Raw genomic sequence first — 10,115 nt, 5'->3', positions numbered from 1 at the left:
TAAATCAATTGATTTATGAAAGTATTTTATTCCTAGCAAATATTGACAAATTAAGTTTGCTAAAGCAATTTTGAATTTTTTTTTTCAATTAATGTTTATTACTTTATATATTTCGTGTTAGCCATTTTTCTCTCAACAGAAAATTTTCTCACAACGAAATATTCAGAAAAGAAATTAAAAAAATTCAACCGTTTATATTTATCTTTCATTATATACTTTACATGACAATTTGCTGTACTGTTTGTAAATTTTAAAATTCGTTCAACAATCGAATGTAACGCTTCTAAAGAATTTGTTTTCGCACTTTCTTTATTCTTGTTAGAGTAAATCATTATTGTCCTATAAAAATTCTAACGTTTCGTTCTCACTTTAACACTCACAAATGTTATAGTGACTTTCGTAAACAAACTTCCAACTCGTTAACTGGAGTTTGAATCCAGAGAATGGCCACTCGACTGACTGGCATGAAATCTTATATAAACACACTTCATAGATGCATTTCTCTCCTCCTTTTCTACTGCAACTAAAATGGTATCTACTAATCGGAGCTTACTGTTATTATGCAAAATCAACAAATGTATACCCTAGATCAATTCTGCTCCTTTTTTTTCAGATGGGAAGGCTAATATCATTGCTCTAGTTACTAGAAGTAGGAAACGGATGTGAAATTTAAGTTAATATATTTGCAGTGAGTTTCAGTCTACAGATGTACGGCTGTTGACCCAAAGATCGATTAAATAAATACCAGTCGAGTACTGGTGTTGATGTGATCGATTTACTTCTTCCCTATGAATACTGCCGGTGTGCAAAGATTTTAAACGCATAAACTTGAAGATTAAATGTTCATTATAAGGAATGGTATATTAAAAGATATTTATTTTATATATTATTCTTCACATATGGTACGTTTATTTTGGAAAAAAAATATCAATCATGCATTTCTAAACGATTTCAGAATGTTTTGTCTCAGTATATGTATAAGGTAATGTGGTGCTATTTTGATAGAAATATGTCTTGACATTTCCAAAAAATGTTATATGCCGTTCAATAAATCTGCCACTATCATCTTAAGCACTCTGACCTGTCCGAAAACAGTTGTCCATGAAAAATATCTCTAGTTTTATCCTAGAAAGGATTACATGTCATAGTAATAAATCTAGTTTTACCAATTTTCTCACCATAACCATGGCATCATAACAGTTTTCTCTCATGTTTCAAAGATGATGTCAAAATGGTTATAGTTATACAACTTACATGAGTTCCTCCATCGTTAGCGACGGTAGCTAGATGATTAGTAACTTAGATACTATTAAATTCGGAAATGTCTTTGCGCCAACTTCAAAATGAGACTCGAAAACCCGCTGCTGAAAGAATATTCTTATGTACAGAAGTTGGTTGTATTCTTCTGCTGCTAATTTGGCAACCATGTATTTCAGTAGTCTTATACTATATTTCTTACATTGCCATAAAAGCAGAACACAGATAATGTAGCTTTGCGAGCTGGACACAAACATTAATGAAATGAATGATAATGATGCACTAACGAAAAAGATAGGAGAAACCAGAAAGCGCCCGCCGACCCTCTGCTTCTCTATAACATTGTTCTTTACAAAACACATAAACTGAGGACTTAACCCTCTTACAATTTTTAAAATACCTTATTTGAACTTAAAAAGTCCATACAATACAATATACATATATATTTCAGTAATCTTATACTGATGCATCTGTTGACATTCAGGATTAATGTTCGATCTTGGTTTCCATCTTTTATCTCCAAAAAGAGAGAATAATGTGTAATCGTTGCATGAAAATTAAGGCTCGGTGTATCGTAACTGATGAGGGACGTTTCTTATTTCTTTACTGCCCACAAGGGGCTACACACAGAAGGGACAAACAAGGATAGACAAGCGGATTGAGTCGATTATATCGACCCCAGTGCGTAACTGGTACTTATTTAATCGACCCCGAAAGGATGAAAGGCAAAGTCGACTTCGGCGGAATTTGAACTCAGAACGTAGCGACAGACGAAATACTGCAAAGGATTTCGCCCGGCGTGCTAATGTTTCTGCCAGCTCGCCGCCTTCTTATTATAATCAATAATGGCTTGAAACTTGTCAAAAAGCCAGCAATTTCGGGGGAGAGGCTAGTCGACTACATCGATCCCAGTGCTTAAATGAGAATTTGAACTCGGCTAAATTTGAACTCAGAACGTAAAGTCGTACAAAATGCCGCTAAGCATTTCGTCCGGCGTTCTAATGATACTGCCAGCACGCCGCCTTAACTCATTGACTGCCAAATTCTTTTATTCGTAATTTGGCTTTGCGAGGTGTCTTAGGAGCTAAATTAATATATAGTATTTAAATTTTCTTCGTATGTGAATTATCTTGGAGATTATGATAAATTTTTCGAAAAGTCCCAAATGGGGATTGCTGAAAAAAACCCAGCATATTTATCCTTTTCTATTCAATTGCAATAATAAATATTTTAGTTGCGAATGTGTATGAAATATCAATGAATGATATAGATGGGAAATGCAAATAAAAAAGAGTCAATATTTTTGTAGTTCAAAACTTGCAATTTATAACATAAAATGGCGTCAAGAATTAGCCAGAGCTAATACGGACAAACTTTACTAAATATTGTTAAACACACATCTGTAAAGAACTATAAATAAGCAATTCACTTTAAATACAACGAACAACCGGCAGTGAGACAGTTTTTAGCAGATCCCTAAATGGGGCTCATGATAGGCAATGGGTTAAACACAATGATATTGGTTTCAAATTCTGGCCCAAGGACAGCATTTTCGAGGGAGCGAAGTTAATATTAATCTGATACTTAGTTTATCGACGGTGAAAAGATGAAGGCAAGATCGAACTCAGGACGTAAAGCATTTTTTCCTGCCGATGCTAACGGTTCTACCAGTTCACCGCCTTAATCAATATTAATTATAAATCTCCATTTTAGGAAGCTGGATTGCTCGTCAATATTATATTCTTTAGTTACAGATTTACAATTTTTCCCCTATTTTTGTCTTGCTTAGCTCATTACGTTGTAAGATATATACTACCATTATTATTAGCTGTAGAAATAAATTCTGCATATTAAGATATATTTTGCCAAAATAAAAACCTCGAGTCCATTACTTAATAATTATTTAAGTGCATACGTTAATTTAGCCTTATAAATAAGCATTCATTTATTAATCTATATTCACTAGTATCTATGAAATGGTAACTACATTTTAAGCTGATTACTTCTTGAATATGTCTGATAGAACTTACTTAATTACATATTTTTTGTGCAGAGCATTCTCTCCACATATACATACATACATACATACATACATACATACATATATACATATATATATATACATATATATATATATATATATATATATATATATATATATATATATATATATATAATATATATATATATATGTATGTATATGGATAGATAAGCGTATGTATTTGTATTGATTAACATTCAATTACACTAATAACCGTTGCCTTCATTTTAAGCCACATCTCATAGACATGTATATATAAAGGAGGAACTTAATTTATTAAACTTGATTGCACAACTAAAAGTTGTTTCCCCACTGGCAAGTAAAAATTGGAAGTTTGGTGTGTATATATGTATACATGTTTACATGTGTATATACATGTATCTATATTTATCTACTTATATATAATACGAAGGCATATATACATATATATATACATACGTACACACACACACATATATATATATACATATATATACATATGTGTATGCGTGTATGTGTTCATGTTATAATTCTATCATTCTATGTAAAAACAAGCACAACACACACACATTCGTTAATTTTAAACAAAAATAGCGAGAGTGGGCGCTCAACACAGAATTGGCATTCTCATCCGAATTGGAGACGAGTATCGACGTTCCCTTGTGATACATTGGATAATTGTAAAGAATTTTTTTCAATATTGAAATCATCGACTCCGGACAAAATGTTCAGCGACAATTAAATCTGGGGTGTTGGCTACTCCTGTTGTACTCTTTCGCCACAACTTTCTATCACTCCCTTTTCCTATTTCTTGAGTAACGCTGCGATGGACTGGCGTCCCATCCAGCTGGGCAGGAACACAAACTCCACAGAAACCGGGAAACCGGGCCCATGAGCCTGGTTAGGCTTGAAAAGGGTGACGTTTTTATTCTCATACATATAGTTGCATAACTAGACATGCTCATACATATTTAAATCATAAACTTTCGCAAAGTTTTACAGATTTTTAAGGTTCCAGTAATGGACGGGATATATGGTCTTCGAATTAGCTTTTTTCTTTCTGATTTTGAGAAGCCTTGTTTCTCAAGATGGTATTTAGGCAGTGTGTTACATATCTCATTACAGGTATATATTACAGGTATAAATCTGAACTTGTAATCTGGATAGAGCAACAGCAGATTTCTTAATAGTTCAGCGTATATTTCACTTTATTTTAACATCGGCTGGGCAGCTAAATCTCACGATACACAGTTACTCTTTTTCATCCCAAATCATTATATCGGGTCCGTTGTGTTTACATTTTATTGAGGTCTTCCCTGGGACATTCCACCAGTACTGTTTTTTATGCGTCGCTGTGATTTCTACCATACCGTGGGTTCTTATTTCTTTGTCCTCGGGGTTTTCCTACTGACGTATTTCCATATAGTGTCCTAGCTATAACATCATGTTTCATCGGTAGATAATACCGTGATGACATTTTCAGACAACTGCTTATGATGTAGGTGATATGTATGTACATATGTATGTCTTTATGTACATATATATATATACATATATACACACACACACGCATGCACGCACGCGCGCACACACACACACACACACACACACACACACACACACACATATATATATATATATATATATAATATATATATATATATATATATACTTGGAAAATGATGCATGACTATCGATCATATAATATAAATAATACATAAATATATGCATATATACATACATATATGTACATACCTACTTATATATGTATATATACATGCATATATGGGTCATATATGGGTACAGGACATGAAAAAAATAATAAAACGTTGAACACAATGAGAAACGAAAACATAAAAACAAAAACATAGAGAACGAACTTTTTTTCGAACAATGAAAAAAACAGAGATGAGACATGCAACATAAAGAATATTCCCCTTCATCAGTTGTCCCTGTTTCATCTACTTCGCGTTTCGAAGGAAATATACATATATATATATATACAATCACATACACACACACACTTTTACACACTGCTGACTGGATACTGCTATACACATATCACATTCATAATTCGGACTTAGATTGATATGGTTGTGTAAAGGATTAGCATAACTCGAAAATTGATGAAAAGTAAAAATATATCTGTATAATGTGTGTAAATATATAGAAGATTAAATGGGTGGTTTTCGCTGAAAGACAATACCTGGTAACGGGTAAATAAACCCAGGTGAGTCAACGGCCAACCAGTGGCTGGGAGATACCCCGTGTCTTCATTAACACGTTTGTATTGAAAAGGGATCATCTGATATAACTCGCAACTCTTGTTTGCAAATTACTTGGCCTTGTGAGCGTTTTACCGATGTTGTGTAACCTGTTATCAATATTAAATTTCAACACGGGAATTCTTGACTGCCAATTGCTATTGTCTTTAACTTTTAGGTTAATATAATTTGTCAGTGGTGGTCATATATATATATGAGATTATATAAGACAATCTAGAATAATGTGAACAGTGAACGCAGCATCAACCAACACAAAGAACAACAGAAGAATTAACTGTCATTGTTACTCAGGCATACATACACTTCAAAGTGTCTTAGTTTAATGGATTTGTATTTTCATTGGATAACCTTTAGCATAACAATATTAAGCGATATAGCATAATATAAGGTGATACGTAAATGTGTGCGTGTATTGAAAACCTATCGGGCAAAGAAAAAGTGCATATACATTTATATACACATGCAAATATGAATGCACAAATCAAAATACACACACCAGTATACACCACACACACACACACACACGTATAAAATTGTATATATATATGCTTATATCTATATCTACATGTATGTATGTATGCATGTATGTATGTATGTATCTATCTATCTATCTATATATATATATATATATATATTATATATATATATATATATATATATATATATATATCTATCCATCTATATATATATATATATATATATATATATATATATATACATCCATACGTACACATGCGCATGTATATATATATATTCACATGCATATTCATATGTATATACTTATACACACACACACATATGTACGTATGTATATAGACATATATATATATTTATATATTCTTTGGTACATCTCTATCTCTCTTTCTCTCTCTCTATCTGTCTTTCAATCTATCTATTTATCTATCAATGTATATATATATATATATATATATATATATATATATATATATATGTGTGTATATATATATATGTATGTATGTTGTATGTATGTATGTGCATATAAATATGTAAAATGAAAAATGAAATTTAAAATTATTTGCATACACACAGCACACACACACACACACGCACGCACACGCACACACACACACACATATATATATACTTATATATATAATGAAAATAATAAAAGTAGATCTAATAACAACAATTTGAAAAATGCAAGAATGTAGAAGAATGCAAACTTTATTTTCTTCAACGTAAACGTAATTATAATCGCTTTATAAATTGTTTGTGACAAAATTTATGAGGTGATGCTTACAAAATGTTTACATATCAATGTTTATAAAATGTTTTTCTAACTATTTTATATTTCGTTTTTGCTCGATGTATATAAAATCCAAGAATTCAGTCCCACTTGTCTGAAATAGTTCTGATACACTTGTCGCTACTTAGAGGCCATTTCATAATTTCTATTTAATAGCCATTACGCATACATAATCAGGAGACTACAATGTTATTTGTTTTTCGAAAAAACTATGTCTCCCGCTGAAATTTGATTTTAATATCCCATTATATAAAACACCAGCTAATGCAAGGTAAAGTTTCGTGTTAAATTAATATCTTTCGAACAGTAATATGTAAATATTTAGACATGGATTTTGATTATTTTTTACAAGGCATCTTATACAAGCTAACTTTATCGGGGAACTTCCTCTTCTCTGCACACACCCCTCATTCTGTACCACTCATACACTGTGACCACACACACAGGAGAGTTGGATGAAAGCGGCAGTGATTACTTCTTTGTTTAAATGTTTAATGTTTCTGTTAAGTAGACATAATATATTTCAGAAGGGCTTGTGTATGGGATAGACTTTTTCAATCCGCGGATATATATATATACTTATATATACATAAGCATTGACATACATACGTGCATTCAGACATACATACATAATACATACATACACGCACACACACATACACGTAAAGAAATAACAATTAAAATGAAATTAAAAATTATAGTTATAATGATTTAAAAATATTAATGAACTGTATAATGAACTTATTAGGTTGTTTTTCAGAAGCAACGTATTTATACGTGTTGCGTATTTTAAAATCAATTCGCGCCAAACACGATGTAATCTCCCGCTACGGCAAAATGACTTTGGATTTCATGTACAAAACCCTGTTAAGGATCATTCCATTAAGCGCGGTGATAATTCATTATTATAAGATTTATACAGTACGCCTATCACTAACGTTTACTGTATTTTCGCTAAAATCCTTGTGACAATTCGATCTAGAGAAATGCTTATGCGTAGCACCTTGGTCAAGTGTTCTACTATAGCCTCGGGCCGACCAAAGCCTTGAGAGTGGATTTGGTAGACGGAAACTGAAAGAAACCCGTTGTATGTATGTATATATATATATATATGTGTGTGTGCGTGTGCGTGTGTGTGTGTGTGTGTGTGTGTGTATGTTTATGTGTCTGTGCTTGTCTCCCTAACATCACTTGACAACCGATATTGGTGTGTTTACGTCCCCGTAACTTAGCAGTTCAGCAAAAGAGACCGATAGAATAAGTACTAGGCTTACAAAGAATAAGTCCTGAGGTCTATTTGCACGCACATAAAGGCGGTACTCCAGCATGGCCGGAGTCAAAATGACTGAAACAAGTAAAGAGTAAAATTCATTTGCAATTACGAAATCCTGGGTTCAGATCCACTACTTAATCTTGGCAAGTGCATTTTCTCATTGCCATGGGTCGCACAAAGTCTTATCTGTGAAACAGGGATAGACGAGGACCGTGCAAGATCGTCGAATGGCTTGCAAACCATGAATGAACATGTGATATTTGCGTTAAGAATCAGTATGCTTTCTTCTCGGGTAATTTTTTCTTATGGTTATAGTAACCATTTCGCTTATATTCTTGTATAAGTGTCACATTTGTGAAAAAAAGGGAATCCTTTGATAAATGCAGATATGATGCTTCTTGTCCAGTTATCGCCCTTTACTTTGTATGTGTGATTCTTCACCTGTGTGGGTGTGCGTGCTTTTGTGTTCATTTATATATGTTGCGCGTATATATATATATATATATATATATATATATATATATATATATATATATATTTACATATACACACGCATATATATATATACATATATACATATATATATATACATTATATATATATATATACACATATATATGCATATATATATATATATTATATATATATATATATATATATATATATATATATACATATAACATATATATATTCTGTATATGCCGACACACATACTCTCTCTTTCACACATACACACACATATATATATACATACATATATAGACATGTACTTATATCTTTTCCAAAAGTTTCACATTCACATATTTCCCATGTGGTTGCTGCGCTGTCTGTCGGCATCCTTGTATCAATGTAGGTTTTTTCTTCACTTTTACTTACTTTGATTAAATTCTTTTTTGGCTTCCTTAATGTCGGAAGATACGATGTGTTAGTAATATTTCGAGATAATATATTCATGGAAACGATACTGAATATGAATTACAAGTAAAAGAACAGAAACTTTCATCACTCACTGTGACTAATGGATCAGAGAAAATAAGAACACGCACAGATATATTCATGTATGTAATAATATATGCTTACCTATAGGAATATATATTATATATTAGATATGTCCACCGACACACACACACACACATATATATATACACATATATACATATATATATACATATATATATATATATATATATATATATATATATATATATATATACACATACATGCTTAAATGCATACATACATACATACATACGTACATACATACATACATACATACATACATACATATATATATATATATATATAAATTTAAAATGAGGGTTAGAAATTTGATATTAATTTAATTAACATCAATTTCACACCAGTGGTCTAGCATATAAAAATTTGAAGGGTCAGTAAAATTGTATTATATACCTATGAGAGGGATGACCACTACGTGGGCAAGCCTTATGCTAGAAGTGGATCCGCTATGGTCTTACCACTAAGAAATGTTCTCAAGAAAAGATTCAGCTAACACCAGAACGTAATCGAGCAAGGCAAAAGAAAAGCAATAAAAATATGGATTATTCACATACATGTTTCACTATTAACATATTACGTAAATGTCCGTTGAGCTTCGGTGTGACCGTCCAAATAAATATAATTTGCAGAACTATATACTAGGACGTCCGCTCAAGTCGGATTTGTATATAGTTCTACCTGCTACACTCGTGGTTACTATCCAAATGTCTTCGTTTTGGTGCGCTAAATTACCGGAAAAATAATACTGTAGAAAATAATTTACTGCAGTGGGTTTTGCCGGTTAGCGAACGTATTAATTTAAATTTGAATTTAAAACGAGGGTGAGAAATTTGATACTAATTCAATCAATTTCACACCAGTGGTCTAGCATATAAAAATCTGAAGGGTCAGTAAAATTGTATTATATACATATGAGAGGGATGACCACTATGTGGGCAACCCTTATGCTAGAAGTAGATCCGCTATGGTCTTACCACTAAGAAATGTTCTCAA

The sequence above is a fragment of the Octopus sinensis genome, linkage group LG5 (genome assembly GCF_006345805.1).
Source record: "Octopus sinensis linkage group LG5, ASM634580v1, whole genome shotgun sequence".
In the NCBI taxonomy this organism is placed as follows: Eukaryota; Metazoa; Mollusca; class Cephalopoda; order Octopoda; family Octopodidae; genus Octopus; species Octopus sinensis.
Note: the sequence above shows the minus strand (reverse complement) of the source record.